Source organism: Eubalaena glacialis, chromosome 9 (genome assembly GCF_028564815.1).
Source record: "Eubalaena glacialis isolate mEubGla1 chromosome 9, mEubGla1.1.hap2.+ XY, whole genome shotgun sequence".
Classification (NCBI taxonomy): Eukaryota; Metazoa; Chordata; class Mammalia; order Artiodactyla; family Balaenidae; genus Eubalaena; species Eubalaena glacialis.
The window spans coordinates 48,168,623-48,188,442 of record NC_083724.1 but is presented as its reverse complement, the minus strand read 5'-3'; the positions used below and the strand labels follow the sequence as shown (position 1 = coordinate 48,188,442).

At 38.1% G+C, this 19,820-nt stretch overlaps 1 protein-coding gene across 1 annotated transcript in view; it reads left to right on the top strand.

Moving 5' to 3' along the window:
* The window catches only part of TMC1 (transmembrane channel like 1), a 387,946-nt gene that overhangs the window by 117,861 nt on the left and 250,265 nt on the right, over positions 1–19,820 (top strand). The window contains exon 3 of the mRNA XM_061200342.1: positions 3,006–3,148. The gene's annotated coding sequence lies outside the window, so the exon portion shown is untranslated. The remainder of the gene's footprint in view (positions 1–3,005; positions 3,149–19,820) is intronic.

The window sequence follows — 19,820 nt, the reverse complement described above, 5'->3', positions numbered from 1 at the left end:
TGGCCAGACAACATATCAGTGGGTTAGCAGGATTAGCCTCTGCCCTAGATTGATTCTGGAGCCATTTTCTTTCTCCTCATTCCACCCCTACCTTCTCTTTTCTTGGGACATGGCTTGGGACTGAAATGGACTCGAGATTAGGAGCTGAGGTAAGGACTGCTGCTCAGCCTTATTCCCTTCCATGGGTCTTTATCAAAAGGAGAGCTGTGCCCCATTTCATTACTCTCAGAGAATAGGAGAACTTATGTTTAGAACTACCTTCAGCTTTTGTTCAATTCAAGGATGAAGTTCTTCCTTTAAGCAGGACTGCAAGGGGCTTCCCACGACAGTCTTAACATCTATCTTTTTTTAAAAAAAAAAAATTTATTTATTTAAGCTGAGCCGGCTCTTAGTTGCAGCATGCAGGATCTTCATTGCTGAGTGTGGAATCTTTAGTTGCAGCATGCGGGATCTTTAGTTGTGGCATGCGAACGCTTAGTTGCAGCATGCATGTGGGATCTAGTTCCCCGACCAGGGATCAAACCTGGGCCCTCTGCACTGGGAGCGCAGAGTCTTAGCCACTGGACCACCAGGGAAGTCCCTTAACATCTGTCTTATATACATATCCATACATTATTATTGTTCACACAAATTTGAAAAGTATTCACTTTCTGAGTAATTGCTAGCTGGTTGTCATGTTAATGGCCATTAAATGATGGCTTGTTACAAGCCATGATGATAAGCAGTTTATAACACAGGTATTTCTTTAAGAGTCATTCTTCCTCTACTTTAGATTCCTATTTCCACACTCATCTTGTGGACATCAGGGGCTCTGGATGTGTATTTATCTGCTTCAGGTTGCGTGATTCTCCCACTCACCCAGTTGCTCATTTTAGAGCTATCTAGGGTCTGAATGCAAATATTCAGTACCTTTAAGTATTATAACCTATGCTTAATCATTTAGCCCGCTTTGTGGAAGGTTTAGATACTCTGGAGCACTGAGCGATAAATTGTTTCTTTGTTTTTTAATTATTAAGGTTACAGCTTTGAGACTCCAGGAACTTTTGATGTCAGATATTAACAATAAACAAATTATAAGCCTGGCTTTTTTGTGGCATTGTGGTTATTACATGCTTAAATTAATTTGATAAATGTATCAGTGTATACCCCTTATGTGGCATGAATACACACATGCATATACATATTTTTATCATAAATAAAAGACATGGCACTTTAAAAGATCAACATTAACTAGCTAATGTATTCCATAGATTGTAAAGAAATGAAGCTTTCATTAAATGCTTGCATTTACGATTCAGTTGGTGTGGAGAGATTTTCATTTCTGACCTAGATACTTCAAGTGGCTTGCTTCTGGGAAAAATAATAGGTAGTTAGACAACAACAACAACAAAAACCCATGTCCTAATTGGGTTTTCAGAATCCCTAAAATGTTTTATTTTCATATCCATTGTTTTGAAATTGTGTCACTAGGTTAAGAAAATAGTTTTCTAGGGTAAATCAGAATTTAATTGCTAGTTTGGAAGTGTCTGGTGTACATGTATTGCATTTCACTTCAACCAAAATATTTTAGGTTCTATTGCAATCCTAATAAATTGGGGACCCCAAGGTTTCAGTCTCTGAAGAGTGTAGCATTTCAGAAAAACTGTTCAGTAGGCAATCTTGTCTCTTCCTCCTCATTAAAAAGGAAATCTGTTCTTGTACCTCTCAAAGGATATTACAGGGATCCAAATCAGAATCATCATATCCTTTTTTTCCCTTCTCCCCATTCTTTACATTTTCTTATTCACAACTAACTACCCCTTCCCCATTTCCATCCACTCCCTACCTAAACTCTCTCCCCAGTCTATATGATTTTTACTCTCCATCTTCCCTCCTCCCTCTCTCACAGCTCTTTATTTGTGAGTCACCTTCACCTCTTTCCCTGATTTGTTCCCTCCTCCTTTTATGTCAGTCTGAGAGATGGAGGGGAATAGGGAAGGGTGAACTGGTCTTGTAATTACCGAATGGTGGCCTTGGGGGGATTATGTAACTATTTTCCCTTTAATGATTTTTATCTTACGGCATATGGCATTAAAGAGTTTTAAATCTGGCTTGCTTCAATAATATGGATTAAAATACAAAGACATTGGTATATTTGGTTCATAACTGAATGTTTTGGAGAGGATGAGATTGGGCTTTTTATAACTAAAATGGTGTTATTCTCTGAAGTGGTGTCAGTACTATCCTACTACTCCATTCTGTGCCTATTAGGGCAATAAGGCTATCTAGGCTTTGTGTCTCCAAACGTTTTCAACCTTTATCAATGGCAACAGAAGAATTTATCAGTGGTAATTAGAGTAGTGCTCAGCCTTCAAACCGCTCCACAATCTGGCACTGGTTCTGGTTTCCTGCCTTGTCCTAGCCATGTTCCCCATGCCGAATACATTATTTATATCTCTATTAATAGAGCAAATTGCCTTGAATTATGGATATTCATGTACACACAGTCTGCCTTAATGGATGATAAGCTCTATAGCGTCTTACACATAACACAGGCTGAATAAATGACTGTTGGGCTGACTGGAACTATTTATAGACTCTCAAACTTCAGGATAAATCCATGATGTGACCTTGTTTGTTCAGTGACTAGCAGGGTAGCTGCACATGGCACGTATTTTTGAATGAGAGATAGAGCAGCAGTAAAGCTAGCATCATCAGAATTTGGAGAGTCTTCTCTCTCCTAAACTCAGCAAATATTTCCTGAACGAAGATGATGTAAAAGACACTGAATGAGGTACCATGGGAAACACAAACTTAAGAATGTCTCAGTGTTCATCTCTGGGTATCTTACTGTCTTTGTGCATACAGTTTCATTTATATGGAATATAAGATGAAACAGAGAAAGCTCATTATTTCCTGGCCTGTTAAAATATCTGTAAGGTATGAATGCATATGTGTATTTGGAGTATCTTCCATGTGGATTCACCACTTTCCTTAATTGGCAATATTTCTCAATTATTTTCTAGGGATTACCATAAAATTGGTAAACACAATTATATACTTAATGTTTGAAAGAGGAATGAAGGGTAAACGTTCCTTAGACTCTTACTACTGAGGAAACCAGACCAGCCATTCAAGTGATGAACCCTGTGACATCTAACGACTGCTGGTGAGTCTTTAGTCCCAGAATGTTTCAGCTCCCTGAGCTGGAAAACTTTGCTGTTGGTAACCACTAACAGAATCAAACTCCCCCTGGGAGGGTGGTCTCGGTTTTGCCAGTCTTCCTGGCCTTTATAACTTCTTTATAGTTTGGCATTTCCTCCTTGATCAAAATTCCTGTGTCTTGAAATATTCTTCAATAGCTATGTAAGCTGTGTTCTGTGAACTCTGGCTGAACTTGTATGCAATCTTGGTGGAAACCTTGAGCTTCATGGTATCTTCTGTGTACAATCTATTTTATAGAAAAATGGAAAATTGAAACTGGAAGGGACTTTCTGGAAGTGTTAGTAATAGGAAGAGGACAAGGAGGAGGACTAGTGCAGTGGTAGTCATAGTTGGATTGTAGTACTAGTAAAGTATAGCAGTAATCATAGTGTTATGGGCTGAATGGTGTCCCTCCTTCCACCCCCAAAATCATATGTTGAGTCCCTAACCCCCAGTACCTCAGAATGTGACTGTATTTGGAGATAAGACCTTTAAAGAAGTGATTAAGTTAAAATGAGGTTGGCAGAGTGAGTCCCAATCCAATCTGCCTGGTCTGATAAAAAGAAGAGGTTTGGATACACAGAGAAGTACTAGGATGTACACATAGCAGAAAGACCATGTGTGATGGTTAATTTTATGTACTGACCTGGCTAGACCACAAGGTGCCCAGATATTTGGTCAAAATTATTCTGAATCTTTCTTTGAGGGTGTTTTTGGATGAGATTTACATTTCAGTCTTTGAGTAAAGTATATTGCTCTCCATAATGTGGATGGGCCTCATCTAATCAGTTGAAGGCCCGAGTAGAATAAAAGGCTGATGTTCCCCCAAGCTAGAGAGAATTTTGGCAGCAGACTTCCTCCAGATTTTATCTATAACATCAGCTCTTCCTAGTTTGTCAGAAGACTGCCTTTAGACTCAAATTGTAACTCTTTTCCTGAGTCTCCCGCCTTCAGGCCTTCCCCCATGAGATTTTAAACTTGCCAAGCTTCCCTAATCACATGACCCAATTCCTTAAAATAAATTTGGACTCCTTGTCTCTGAGTCCAAATTTCCTCTTTTTATAAGGATGCAAATCAAATTGAATTAGCCCTCCCTCCCCCCCTGCTAGTGACCTCATTTTAATTTGATTATCTCTGTAAAGACCCTGTCTCCAGATAAGACCACATTCTGAAATACTGGGGATTGGGACTTCAATGTGTAGATTTTGGGAAGACATAATTCAACCCATAACAGGTGGTGATTAAATATACTTGTTTAATCCATAACTTACTGCACATTGAAATAGAATCATGTTGAAACTGGAGGAGAAATGGATGCCTAACAAGAGATCCTAGACTTGGAAACAAGTGCAGGAGGTAGTGAGAATTTAAATTATCTTCGTTTGGAGAAGCGGTGAGTGTGTATTCAGCAAAGGAGCTACATTATGTTATTTGGGGACATTTTAGAAGAAGGTCCATGCATGGAGAGAACAGTGTGAGGACACCAAAAGGAGATGAACCATGAAAGTTACATGAGGTTGTTGTGGTCACTCAGGAGCATTCAACCCAGTTCCAGGAGTTGTCCTCACTTTCATTTAGGACTCCACCCACCCCGCCACCTCAAGTCGTATGGTTGATGCTGCATAATTTCCCCAATCCTAAAGTTAAGTGTGAACATATGGCTACAGCTAAGCCAAGTGAGTTCTCTTTCTCAGGACTCTGAACACTGAATGAAGTAACTTGAGTACAAAATAACAGTAATGATTGGCATGCATTTATTAATTTCAGCAGTTGCAGTAGCCTGAAAAGAAGGTCAAGCAATTCCAGTGGTCTTGGTTCCCATCCTGACCTGGTTCTGAGTTTTTCTCCAGCCTTCCTGTAGATTTTGTGTTCTATCTGATGTAACAACTTCCTTTTGCTGAACTTGGGTTGATTTCTGATGCTTTTGATTGAAAAATTCTATGTCTTTTATTGAGGTATAATTGACATACAGCATTACATTAGTTTCAGGTGTACAACATAATGATTCAATATTTGTATATATTGTGAAATTATTACCACAGTAAATCTAGTTAATGTCTGTCATCATACATTGAAATATCCTAATTGATAAAATGTTTTCTTAGGGATAATACTTGTTCTTTCAGGATTTATATAAATTGCACTAATATCTGTACATATCCTAAGATAAGAGGAAACAATAATAAGTAGATTCATTAAACAGGCCCTTTTAAAAATTTCTTTTGGAAAAGAGAAAAAAAATACACACATATACATATGAATATATACATGTATATATAATTATAAAAATATGTTATAACAATATATAAACTATATATTAAGTATATACTTTGTATTATATATTGTGTATAATATATTATAAATATATTTAAAAATATATAACATGTATTTCTTTTTTTTAAATCTTAAATTAAACATATTTGGCTGAGAAGTGCTGTTTATAGTAAGATGAAGGAATGGGAAACCATGCTAGGGAGTAGTGCAGAAAGGCCCAAGTGTTTGTAAAATCCAAGCCTATTGTTAGTCTTTTTCACCCCTTCACACACACACACACACACAGACACACACACACACACAGACACACAGATGTTTGTTGCCAAGTTAGAATGACTGATAAGTTAAAGACTCAGTTTAATCAACAAGTGCTAGGTTGGAAAGAGGATTGCAAACATAACTTTCTCAGTGAATCTACTAAAGAACAACCTGTGTCTATGTGTGTATCAAGAACAACAATGAAGTATTGTTTAGAAGTTTGTTGAGAGACATAATGACTAGTCATACTAAATCAGAACCTATGGTGGCATATAGGTATCTGTCAAATGCTTAACAACAAAACCAAATATTTACCAAATGCTTATTACTCTCAAGGCACTGTGCTTATCTGCAATAATATAAAGGCAAATAAAACCTGGGCTCAGGCTTGAAGGAGCTCATGAAATGCAAAAATGTGAAATCTAATCATATTTGTGGAATTACAAGCATATTTTCAATTACTCTTGGGCACTAATACCATCAAACAAAGGTAAGAACTTTTGAAATTGACAGACCTTCACAATAGAGTCTAAGGAAAATTTCTTGGGCTACTAATTTTTCCTGTTCTAAACATTAAATCATACTTGAGTTTTGGTTGCAAGATATATATGGTATATCCTGTAAGGGCTATGTACAATCTTCATAGAGATTTAAATGGGTACTTCTATCCAGAGCAACCTACCCGGAGAATTCTCTAAATTCCCTCCTCTGTTCTGCTTACTGCTATCTGATTTACTTTCCATGAAAAAAATATACATGCTGAATATGCTGCAAACATGGTAAGTCACATGGGAAGTCACATAAGAGTTGGAAAGAGACAAAATAGTGTAGTAAAAACAATGCTGACCTAGGAGTCAGGCAAGCCAGTTTCCTTAGCTGGCTGGCTTAAGTTATCACTTGGCCTTTGAGAGGCTCAGTTTTCTCTATTGTGTCACAGGAATAGTAACAATTCTTCTTTTATCTACCTCACTGGGTTGTGTAAGGCTCAATGCAAAAATATTGTAAGTCCTGAATACCTACACAAATGTGAGTCACTATGGTTAAATGATGTCACAGGTTAGAGGAACTGTGCTGAAAGATTTCAAAGCTGCTGCTACTACTCTCTAAAAGTCTGAGTAGATAGCATTCACATATTTTTATCTTTCAGATGGGTGTGGGAGTGAGGTGGGACAGAGGAGCTTGAGGAGAGAGTCAAGTTGAATATGTGAAATTTACAACACACAGTAAAATGCACTAAGACTTTGAAGGTACTCACTACATTTTTTTTTATCCCATCCCATGACATGTTTGCAATAGATTTCCTCTAATTATCCCTGAGGCAAGTGAAAACACTGAGTGATACAGGTGGCTTTAAACAATTACCTCTGAAAAAATAAAAAATGCTTTAATTGCTGGCCCCTGGGAAGAAAATTAATGTAAAACAGGCAATCACAGTGTATCTTCCATTGCTTAAAATAGAATTGAACCATCCCATAACTTCAGCCTTCATAGTAACCTTAGCTGATAAGTAGGTTTGGAGAAAAACTAAATAAACCAAGATGTACTGCTCTCCTTCCATCTCCTAACACGAACAGAAAGTCTGAGTCATAAAATAGAGGCCCTAGCCACTAGTTAGAATTTAAGACTTGTCATTTTCTGTGGAGTCAATTCTTAAACATGGTGTATAAAAAAAAAACTCTAGGCTTTAATGACTGATGTTTTTAAGGAATGTGTATGTGTGTATGAGTGTGTGTGTGTATTCTGATATGGGCTGAGGCTATGTTTTTGGTGATTTCCACTCTTAAAACATTTCAACCTTAGCCAGTCACCCACTCTACTATTTTCTGGCCTTAAAAGAGGTGAAGCTAAAAAACAAGTTATTTTTGTTTTTTGTCCTGTCCCAAATCCCAAGTTTTCTGCTTGATTGGTTAGCGGCTGGATTTTATTTACATGGCAAGGAAAAGGCAAACATTACAAAAGTTTAATTAAAAGCTATCAGAGCAAATACTTATATTCTGAATTATAATGTAAATGTGGCTCTTTTACTAACCATGGTCATCTGGAGTACTTGACCTTATGTATGAAACACTTAAACTTTCCTATGCATAACCCCCATAAAACTGATTAGTAAAAATTCTAATATTTCTTCTTGTGAGTCCCCTCTCCCAAATAGTCTAAGAATCCTGGTTCAAAGATGGCTACAGTGATGGCTATGGTGGTGTGAGTTCTGACTCTACTGCTGTTTCTTCTTGCTGCAACTTAATATCAAGGATGAATATTGGTCCTGTACAGTCTGATAGATGCTATACTGCTGCTGGAATGGTCTAGTGAATCCGGGTCTTTGACCAGGCCTCATGTTGGGTCCCAAGTGAATAACACGTTTTAGTTCACACTTTCATGCTCAGTGACTATTCTCCAAAGTACAACTGCTGTGCTTAGCTGCCTAGGTTGGAGGAACTTCTAGCATTTGTCATACTGCTCAAACCAGCCCTCCCTCATAAACATTTAGGCACTAGTGTTAGCGCTGCATCACCAGTCCCCACAGACACCCCCAATTTTTTACTTTATTTTCCATGATTAAAATTTTTCACTTTACATATTGGTTAGGGTTCAGGGACTGGAATCCTTATGCAGTTTGGGCCACCTTCATCCCAAGGAAAACTTCTGCTTATCAGGATGTGGGCAGATTTATTTAGCTACTGGAACAAAACCAAAGGCCTTATATTCTTCTACCAGAACAATGGGTAGATACTTGTTCTGTATTGTTTTTTACCTGGGAGGGTCACTTAAGTGACTCTTTACAGCTCAAAGAAGATCAAACAAACAAACAAAAAACTTCAGCTCTACCCCACACAATTGTAATATCTGGAAGCATTGAGAGTAGAAAGATAAATACATAGGCACTTAGAGCAACTGGCCTTCTACTGCTCTTGTGTGTCATTTTGATCTGGCCTATAATGTCAAAGTGTAACCATACAAAATAAATGATTTAGTAAGTTCAATTACCGTAGATACCCATACTATATAATAAATAATATTTTAGATACATTCGCTAGGAAATTGTTTTAGTGCTTTTTCCACATTCAGTCATCTGAAATATCTGACCTTTGTCCTATACTTTGTTCAAAGAGGAGCCACTGTTATATTACATGACCAGAGAATTTGAAGCAGAGTGGTACATAGCCTCTCCCTAGTTTGGGAATTGCACCCACTGTACTGTTTCTGATCTACTGAGTTATAAATATTCAGAAAACTACTTTTATCTTCAATGAAATCTCATTATGTACCAACAATGAAATCAGTTCTTGAATTTAAAATCTTAGTTTATGGAGTATGTTGCATCACAGTCAATATTTACATGCGGCACAGTTGCAGAAGGACATTGCTCAAACCAAAGCCATCCATCAGGAAAAGGGAGATTCCTGTAATAACTATATTATGTTAATAAGATATACCAAGTAGACGAAGAGAATTGTGTTTCACCAAATAGGGAAAAAAAAATGCATTTGGTTTTATGACTTTCTTATCATTTAATTTTTCAGTGAATGTCTAATTCAAATTTTCGCTGTATTTATGGGCATCATTTTCAGCAGTACTCACTCTAGCTGTTTGAACTGAGTGATCCTGGATTTCCCCGAAGCTGTAAATGCCAATAATGAAAATATTTCTAATAATGATAGTTGCTGTCTTGGAGGGAGTTATCCCTGATTCAAGGCTGATTTTGGATGCCTAGGTGACATGGAGTTGGATGACACTCTTTTCCCCTAGAAGTATATCTTTGTAATTACTGATTCCAAAAGAGTGTTAAGAAACTTTATGAAAAAAATAAATAAATAAACAACTTAAGTGTGGTTCACAGTTCAGATGTTCACAGGTATGTCTGGTGGATTTGAGGTTGGAGTGTGCATGTGTTAGAGGTGGGGGCACAAGTTGATAATTTTATGAAGCCAGGTGGAGTCCTGGTAAAGAATTCACCATAAGGAAAATGTTCAGCCAAACAAGTCAGGCTCAAGTACAGGCCAAATGTCAGAAGGTCCATGAGAGTGAAAGAGGTGTTAGAATGTGGCAGCTGATACTAGAAATCAGTCCTAGTGAAACCATTCTGTGTGTCAGTCCAAGGAGAAAGAAAACAAAAAAACAAAAACGGCGTCTATCTTTGCAACCCTGAGCCCCAGGACCCTGCTGCTTTTCACCTCCACCCACTATTTCTTTCTTTCATTTTTTTTTTTTTTTAATAAGGGAAATAGAATCTTTTCTTTTTTAAAAAATTTGTTTATTTTTGGCTGCGTTAGGTCTTTGTTGCTGCGCGTGGGCTTTCTCTAGTTGTGGCGAGCGGGGGCTACTCCTCATTGCGGTGTGCAGGCTTCTCATTGCGGTGTCTTCTCTTGTTGCGGAGCACGGGCTCTAGGCGCACGGCCCTCAGTAGTTGTGGCTTGCGGGCTCCAGAGCGCAGGCTCAGTGCACGGGCACGGGTGCACGGGCTTAATTGCTCCGCGGCATGTGGGATCTTCCCAGACCGGGGCTCGAACCTGTGTACCCTGCATTGGCAGGCGGATTCTTAACCACTGCACCACCAGGGAAGTCCTGCTGCCCAATATTTCTGAGAGTGCCCAAAAAGGGCCTCACAAACAGGGTGTATTATTCCACTTGCCACTCTCTATGAGCATTACTGGCTGGGAACAATCTTGGGGTGACAAAAAACAGTGGTAGGAGCATAGTCTGCAGAGTTCTGGCACGGCCAACGGTGCCACCAGTGTTGGGATCGGTGTGCGAAGCCCAGGAATGATTTCTAAGACCTTCTTGAGCTATTCTGACATATTGGGCAATGTGGGGATAAAGGAACACTCTGAAAGGGTCTGGAATTCTTTCAAGAGCATATCTGAGTATAAGTGACAATGTGACATTATTTGTACCCACAAACTAAAAAGGTCAAGAGACATTTGGGTGAATATTATTTATTATCATTTTATTAGTAGTTTTATGATAATCTTTGTAGGACAGGTCTTGATAACTAAGACATGACTCAAATATAACTTCAACTCATGCCTCCTCCATTCCAAATTATGTAATAGCAATTGTGTGCACACATGCAAACACACACACACACATTTCCTGATTTATAACTTTGGACAGCTTTCTTCTTAAGAAGTGAGATGACATGTTTTCATGGATTGTGTCCTTTTCCTAGCCATCATGGTGTTGTACGATGACAGTTGAATACTTATAAAATAAGAGATAGACTATACCCAGTAGAAAAGCAAAGAGTTTTGATGTGAAACAAGGCACAATGGAGGGAAAATACACATAGATGTTCTAGGAAGATCATTTTAATAAAAATCATAGATTTTAAAATATAGGGATAATTTTTCAAATATATACCATGTGTCTTCTTAGGATTCAGTAACATCAGTACAACACTTAACATTTATCAGTCATCTACTATGTGTCTGAAACTGCCAGGGCATGAGATACACAAAGACAATTAAGACAGAGACTCTGACATTAAGGATTTCGCAACATAAAAGGGAAAAATAACTGCAATAAATAATAACAATACTGTGTGACACAGAAGAAAAAGTGGGTAACTGCTTTTGAATAAGTGATTTGGGACAGCTTCTCAAAGAAAGGCTCTCTTAGCCTGGGTTTGGAAGGTGAGTCAGGTAAGGAAGGCCATTTCAGTTAGAGGAAACTGTGTGTAAAAGCAAGGTTGCATAAAACAGATTTTTAATCATTGGAAGGAAGTCTTGCAGTTTTTCCCATGGGCTATTATTCAAAGAGCCACAGGAAAGCTAGTATGATGAGAATTTAGGGAGCATTTTGGAGAGTGCTGGGGATAAAGATAGAGATGTGAGCTTTAATTAAGTCAATGAGAGCTATGGTAAGGTATGGTAATGGATTTTATATTGCAAGCAATGGGAAACCATTGAAATGTTTAAGTAAAGAGTGACATATTCAGTTTCATGAAATAAAAAATAAGAAATAGCACTACCAGACACCCTTTCCTGCCTGGGCCCCACTTCTTTGTGAAACCCTTTTTCATATGCTCATTTGCATGGTGCATGATCATCTTTTCTCAAATTTGTGATCATCTTAGCCCTTTCATATTATAGATATTAATTGTTGAAAAATAGATTTTAGTTCATGAGTCCATTCTTTTATTATATTGTTATAATGATTTTTGCTAAGGTAAAGATATTTTGAAGTTGAGAAGTTATGCATAGATTTTCATTTCTAAGATCATTTTTGAAACAGTGGAAACGTGACTTCTTGGTAGAATCAAGTGTCTCAGTATTTGTGGCAATAAATGTGGTCTCTTGGTTTTTCAAACATGGTGAAGACTATTTGAAAGGAGAAGGGTTTTAGAGCTTTCCATTATAGGAGGAAGATTCTAGATCTTGGTGAGTTTACTGTGACATGTGGGAATCCAGAGCCCATTTTAGTTTTAGTATATTTTTAAACATGCTAAATTCAGGAAACAATGTTAAAGACTATGTTTTTGAAGATGTAGCTTGCTTTATATTTAAAATACCGTACAGCAAAAATAAATGGGTACTTGAAGTAAATTGGCCTAGAATCATAAATTCCTATTCTAATTGAGAATGGTTCTGATTTAGAGAGAAGTAAGCTTATAAATTGTGGTTACATTGATTATCATTTTTATACTGACCACAGTTTGAATAGTGATGTAGCAATTTTTGCCAGTATTGTGAACAAATTAAGGCTTCAAAATATCTGTTGTGCAGTGCCTGCATTTAATGGGCATTCGATAAATATTTAGTTGCATCATAGCAGTTCTCATTGTAATAAATCGCTTTCTTAAGCTGGTTATTTTTATTTAATATTCACAATTTTTACACGACCTTTGGAACTTTCTGATAATGGGAAAGTAGTATAGGCAGTTACTCTTCACTACTGTAAAGAAGATAATCCATATTTTCTCAACAGACTCTTTTCCCATCCAACGCTGTTCATGTCTCTAATCGGATTTCCTTAATGCTTCTAGAATACATTTGGTTCCACCTTTAGTTTAACAAACATTTATCCAGCCCCTACTTCGTACAAGGCACTGAGACATATGCAAAGAACACATTAGTCAGCACTGGTTCTATCATTCTGTATGTATAGGTTCCAGTTGCTTAATATGTGAGTCCAGAGTCTTCCATCATCTGGGAGCAGAGCTCATTTTTTTCTCATCCTCTTCCTTCTCTTTTCCCCTGCACCATCTTTTAACAAATTCTTGTATACTTAATTCCAATTTCTTATCAACAAATTGCAAGTCACTTTTATTGAGAACACTTAGAAATCAGAAGTAACTGAGGGTTAGGAAAAGGGAAATGAGAAAAGTTAAATGGTGGTTCAGCTTAGTGGCTAAGAGGTCTGGCTTGGGTGTCAGACTTGGGTTCAGATTCTCCCCTTATCACACACTAGTGTGTGACCTTGGATGAGGTACTAGACGTCTAGAGATCTTTATTTCCTTATCCATAAAATGAGGCTAATACTAATATCTATCTCATAAGGTGGTTTTAAGTGTTGAATGAAATAATGCATACAAAACTTAGCACATTATTATCACCCAATAGATGTTAGCCATTGCTATGTAGATATGAATATAGGAGGAAGTTTTTCCAGCAAAACTTGGGAAGAGGTAAAGAAAGCTGAGGCAGCAACCTCTGCCTTCATACCACATTCTTTTCTTTATTAAAATGGTGAGAACTCAGATGTGTTTCAGAAGATCCTTTAGCCAGAATAACTTCTGGAAATAGCCCATAATATATTAACATGTATATTAGAAAAAAGGCTTGAAAAAATTGCTCCTCAGTTGTGCAAAATAGGCTAGTGTATGGAGAGCCTTTTGAACATCCACTTTTAAATCTCTGTGTCCCTGAAATTATAGTGTAAACTGAGATGATAGACGTTAGAGCTCTAAATTGTAAAAATCAGAAAGGACCAGACACTTTTAAATAATGCCACTTATTAACATGCATGCTCTTTGCAATAAAGCTAATAATATTATAATTTATAGTTTATAAATTCAAAATTTAAATTATAGTTTATAATTTTCATATTGAAACTTAGAGAAAGTGCTCTTCTGAAAAGTTCATAGTAAGTGAGGGATGAAAAAATGAAATTAATTGTATGGTAGCCAATCTTATTAACTTAAGATGCCAAATGGCATTTATTTCATGTGCTGTCTTTATTTTAGTAATGGTTAAAAAAAGTCTGTGAGCGCTTTCTCAGAGTTATCCACTAGCTCATGTTTCCAACAGATAGATTTCTTCAATAAGGTCTCAATTTCCACCTCTATTGCTACATTCTTTTATGAAGGAAGCTTGAAGAAATTAATTCTTGTCCTTGGACATGGAAGAGGACACGGCTCTGCTTTTTGTAGGAGGTATTATTATGTGTATTTCAGTACATTTCCCAAATATTCAGTAGGCATGAGTGTCCACACAAATGAACATATACATATGTCCAGTAATCACTTAAAAGCCACACCTATAAGCTTCTAATGCCTGATGTTTACAAACAGCAGGTAGAAAGAGGATGTGTACAAAAAAATACATGCACTTCAATGTTTATTTCATCTGCTTGAAATTAAGCTTATTATATCTATAACATATAGCATGAAGTATGTCAACTATTTTGAACTTAATATTGTGCATAATATATTCATAAGCATTATAATTTTTTAGCATTTAGTTAGTTTTAGATGAGAGGTTAAAAGCTTTAGGATGCACAAAAAATGGTTAACGTTCTGTAAGAACTCTGGGAAATGACTGAAGACATGCCAGTGAGAGGCTGGAGGAGAGAGCGAATAGCCTAGGATACAAAACCAGAACAAAGAACATAGGAACAAGAGAAAATTGATTGAAAAAGGCAGTGGGGGGGGGGGGAGGCAAACAATATGGGAATTATTAAACCAAAGCATCAAGTAACCAAAAGCTATAATCAAAGTAGAAGTTTGCATTTCAAATATGTATTATGCCTATAAGAAGTATAATAGATATTAGGGCCCTGAGTATAATGCATCAACAAATAAAATATTTTATTTTTAATTATAAAGATCTTCAAGAATGTTATATTAGTTATGATATATTTCCAATAAATAATTATGTTCCCCAAGGTTACTGGGTCTGACAATTAATTTACTTTTGAAAATTGAGCCCTTCCTTAGTTATAGGAATAGATTGGAATGTTTCTCCTCCCCTGCTTGCAGAAACCCATGATTGTTTTCTTTGTGAACACTGAAAATTTATTGTTTTAGCCAAGTGAAGGGTGTCCATTTTCGGTCAAGGAGTTACCTGGCTGATTATCCTGAAGCAGCGGTTCTCAAATTATGGTCAGAAGACCAGTAGTAGCAGCAGCATCACCTGAGAACTAGTTAGGAATGCAAATGCTCTGGTTCCAACGAGGTCCTACTGAATCAGAAACTCTGAGGGTGGGACCCAGACAAATCTTAAGAATCAGTGTCTTACAGGGTCACAGTTACTGACTAGGTGTCAAATAAGGAAAGAACATGATGACATATGTGTGGCATATTTAAAACACTTTATGAAACACCTATGAAGACCTAAATCAAAGGCCTCTCCTTTATGAAATGTTCCCTGATCACATTAATGAAAATGAAACTGTATTTCCTCTATTCTACTGCTACAGAAATCTCCCCAGTGAGGATAGGCCCGGTTTCTTATTCATCTTTGTTTTCCTTGCAGTGCCCAGCATGTCGCCCTGTAATTGATATGTTTAAAAATTAAAATTAAATTGAATGAATGCCTAAGATAAACAAATGTGGGGCAACTTGCTTCACTATGTTCCAATTCTTATTTTAGAGTGGAAGGAATTCAAACATGACAGTAAAGGGGGGAACAGAGCATATACTAATAAGGTAAAAAGGAGAAAAGGGAAGAGAAGAGGTATGGAGAGAGCTAGACAGGAGGAAGTGTCAGGAAAAGACTGAGGGCTTTACCCTAACTTTATCCCTGAGTATTGATTTTCCTTTGACTTGCAGTACCTGCTCAAATTAGTTGTTAGCTATTTCATAGAGCTGTAATAAGATTTTTTTCAACTAAATTTTCAACGAAAAATTACTTAAAAATTTTTTTGGATTCCTACTGAGCGCTGGGCACTGTGCTTGGAGCTGGTAGAACAGAAAAGGAACTCAGTCCAGTGCAGGTTCTCAACCTTAGCAGTATTGGTGTTTGAGTCCGGATAAATCCTTTACTGTGGGCGCTGTCCTGTGCATTGTAGGATGTTTGGCAGCATCCCTGGGCTTTAGCCACTAGATGCCAGTAACACCCCCTCCCCAATCCTGACAATCAAAAATGTCTCCAGAAATTGCCGAATCCCACCCTCCCACTGAGGGACAAGATCTCCTCCAGTTGAGAACCACTGGTCTAGTGGAAGAAACAGACAAAATATAGAAGTTTCTCACACACTTTGATAAGTGCCATGATGCTGTAGGGTTGATAGGAGTGCAGTGAAGGGGCACCTCACAAAGACTGTGGGTACGGAGGGAAATTAGGAAAGACTTAGGGCAGGTGAAGTGGCCTGGAATCTTGAAAACTGAGCAGCAGCCTGTGGGAGATGTGAAGGAGCATGAGGAGGAGGAGGGAAAGGAGGAAGGAAGAAGAGTGAAGAGTGATGGGGAATTACTTAGTCCAGGCTGAGGACGGAGAATGAGAAAATGCACAAAGGCCTGAACCAGCATATTATATTAAAGAACCTAGAAACCAGTAAGTGCAGTGTTATTGAAGCGTGAAGTGCGAAGGGAGGAAAGGGGACTTTGCAGCCACGAGGCTACAGAACACATTTTTCATAGCCCAAGGTCACTCTTCCATTACCCTTTTCAGTGAGGTTATCATCATCCATTTTTCTCTCATCACTGCTGGGGAGCCCATTAAATACTTGCCCTATACTTGGTCCCAACAGTTAATAGACTGTAGCATCCTTTATTTCTTCACCTAGTGCTAAAATCAGTTGAGATTTTGCAGAGTCTCAGGTGTGTTTTTCTTCAGATTTGGGACAGAAGCATTTAAAAAGATTCATAATACTTGAAAGTAGAGAAGAAAATAGCTTTGACAGTTTGTTCTTTTATTCAGCCTGAAACTTTTTATAAAGGTAAAAAATAATTTTAAGGATAAATATCGTTATCATTTGGAAAACAGGATCAGTGTCTTTTTAATGTTTATCACGATGTCTGATATACAGAAGGTGCTCAATAAACCAATGTTTATTGAATAAATATATTTACATTTATTTTAAATAATAATAAAATTTAGGCTTCTCCGGCTGTATATACTATATACTATATCAAAATGCCATAGACTGAGTGGCTTACAAACAATAGAAATTTATTTTTCACAGTTCTGGAGGCCAAGAAGTCCAAGATCAAGGTGCCAGCAGCTTGGATGTCTGGCGATATCCCAATTTCTGGTTCATAGATGTCCATCTTTTCACCGTAACTTCACATGGCAGAAGGGGCAGAGGGTCTCAGGGGTCTCTTTTACAAGGCACTACTCCCACTCCTGAGGGTTCTGCTCTCATGACTTAAGCACCTCTCGAAGACCCCATTTCCTAATACTATCATATTAGGGATTAGGTTTCAATGTATGAATTTTGAGGGGACTCAAACATTCAGTCTATAACACATTTCTGTAGAGCACAATACAGGATAAACTTCCCAAAGATGTGATCTCGTTTGATAACTACAACAACCCAGTGAGGTAAATAAGGAATTGTTTTTAATTCCATTACAAGTTGTATCTTATCCTGGACCCAGTATTGTCCAAGCCATACTTTCCTACTCTACACTGAAAGAAAACTGTTAACAGAAACATTTTCTGTATTGTATAAGTGCTTGTTCTTATCGACGGATAACAGAGAGGGTAGGCATTATAGGTACAAATTTTCAACTTTTTGAAGTCCTAGAATCATAAAACAATAAAGGAGGGAGGAGCCTTAACAGTCAAATCTTTGGATTTCACAGGTGAGGAAACTGAGGCTACATAGCTACTTAGTGTAGAGCCAGGATTATAACCTGGGTCTCTGGAGCCCTATGCTTGAGTGGGCACATAAGAACTTACTAATAGGTGTGTTTACCTGAAAATTCCATGTCTCTATAAGTAGCAGACCACCACACATCTGCACAGCAGAAGCCCGGATTGTGGAGGTTTCTCTGTACAGTGTGGCCTCTATAAAAGGATATGTTCCAGAAGAAAGTGGGCTTCAAGGACATAAGAAACAGCATGTTCAAAAACACACACACATGCCTATTCTTTCATACCAGTATTAAACAATGCTATCCAGGTGCCCAAATATAATAACCTGTCTGTTTTATCTTTCCTAGAACAGGATGCAAGGGCCTGGAGAGGTTAAATTTTGCATAGGGTTCTGTTAGCCAAGTCAACATCTGTTTGCTTCTTAACAATGAGTCATCTCCTTATAAGTAGGGCAGGAGGGCAGCTGGAATTTCCCAGCTGACTCTTTGCTCATTGCTTCCTGTCTCTGCTGCTCTTTATCCTTCATGGCACATGGCACAACTTCACTGGCAAAAAAGTAAAACAGATACGACCCGGGGTAGTTGCCTCTACTGACTCATATGCCTTGGGCTTGTGTTATGGTAAAATGAACGTCTGACTTTAACAACGGTGTGAATAATTGAATCTCTTCCCAAGCTTTATTGCTCAATATTCCACCCAGAAAGGAACCCCGACCACACTCAGCCTATCAAAGGCCATCTGTGATTAACACATGCAGAACTTGTTGCAGGTGATGCAGATGATCATCATGGATGGATCATCGCTGCAAGAGAGAAAAACACTTTGAGCTGTTGTGGCTGTGTCCTTGCTCTCTCTCTCTCTCTCTCTCTCTCTCTCTCTCTCTCTCTCTCTCTCTCTCTCTCTCTCTCTCTCTCTCTCTCTCTCTCTCTCTCACACACACACACACACACACAAAGCAATCTTTAAAACCAAAGACCAAATAAGTGTTGATGCACCAAGAATGCTTCACTAGTCTTGCCTGTTGCTAAAACTTGAAAGCAGTAGGTTCTTGTTTAGGTAGGTGTGTGAGTGTGTGTGTCCTCCTCTAGAAGGTGGCAACCCTGAGAATAAAAGGGAGGGATCTTGTTGAAGATACATTAAATTCCTATTGCAGTTAGTTTGTCTGGGGCACTCACTTTATCACTTAAAATAACATACTCCCTTGCACAGCTGTTATTTTTGCATTCCATGTATACAGCTTGACTTATCCAATGGCCTTGCTTTAAGGATGTTCATCATATCTTATTGATCTTTTCACTGTCTGGGACAGACAGAATAAATGCTTAACAGATACTACTTAAACTAAATTAACTCTATGAATTCAAAGTTTTAAGATGCCACTTAATCATGCAAGCTTTGTTCTTTAAGACTTTACCTACCAAGGGAAAAGTCAAGACCTTGTCAAGTCACAGTGGGATTAAACTCTAGCATTTATTCATTTTATAATTGGCATTTTGACCCTAAGAGCTTTCTTTTCCTCTCTGATTCTTAAAAACAAAGTAAAGCAAGACAAGACAAAAACAAAACTAAATAAAACAAAACCCCTCTGACTTCAACAAAAGAGCCAAAAATAATGAGTAAGTCTCTAGTTTAGACCAGTAGCTGTCCCTAACAATATGTGGGCCCAGGGCACAATTGCAGATGGAGGGAGAGAAAGGGAAAACCTTTCTCTTACCCCTGTGTGAGAGGCTGGGAGAGCACAGGTGATCAGCCCAGCACGAAAGTCAAAGCTCCAGGCCCACCAAGCAGCTGCCCCTTGGCAAATACTTGGTTCTAGAATTGTGCACACCATGTAGTGTGGTCCAACCATGGGAGAACAGACTGGGGGAAGAGGTCCATTCAGGCCTTTGAATTGGTCTCAGTGTCATTTAGACAGAGAATCCAGGGTCTTGGGAACCAGGATCATGGTCTGATGGGGGGTAGTTGTGTACTAGGTGAGCATGGGGTGCTGTTGAACTTGTTATCTTGACCCTTAGGACACCTTGCCCTGTGAAGAGCATGGCTGGAAGACGGTTCTTTAAAAGGCAGGGTCCAAGGCAGGATTCCCAGTTGCTCAGACCTATGGGCAGTACTGTTTAAAAATCACAC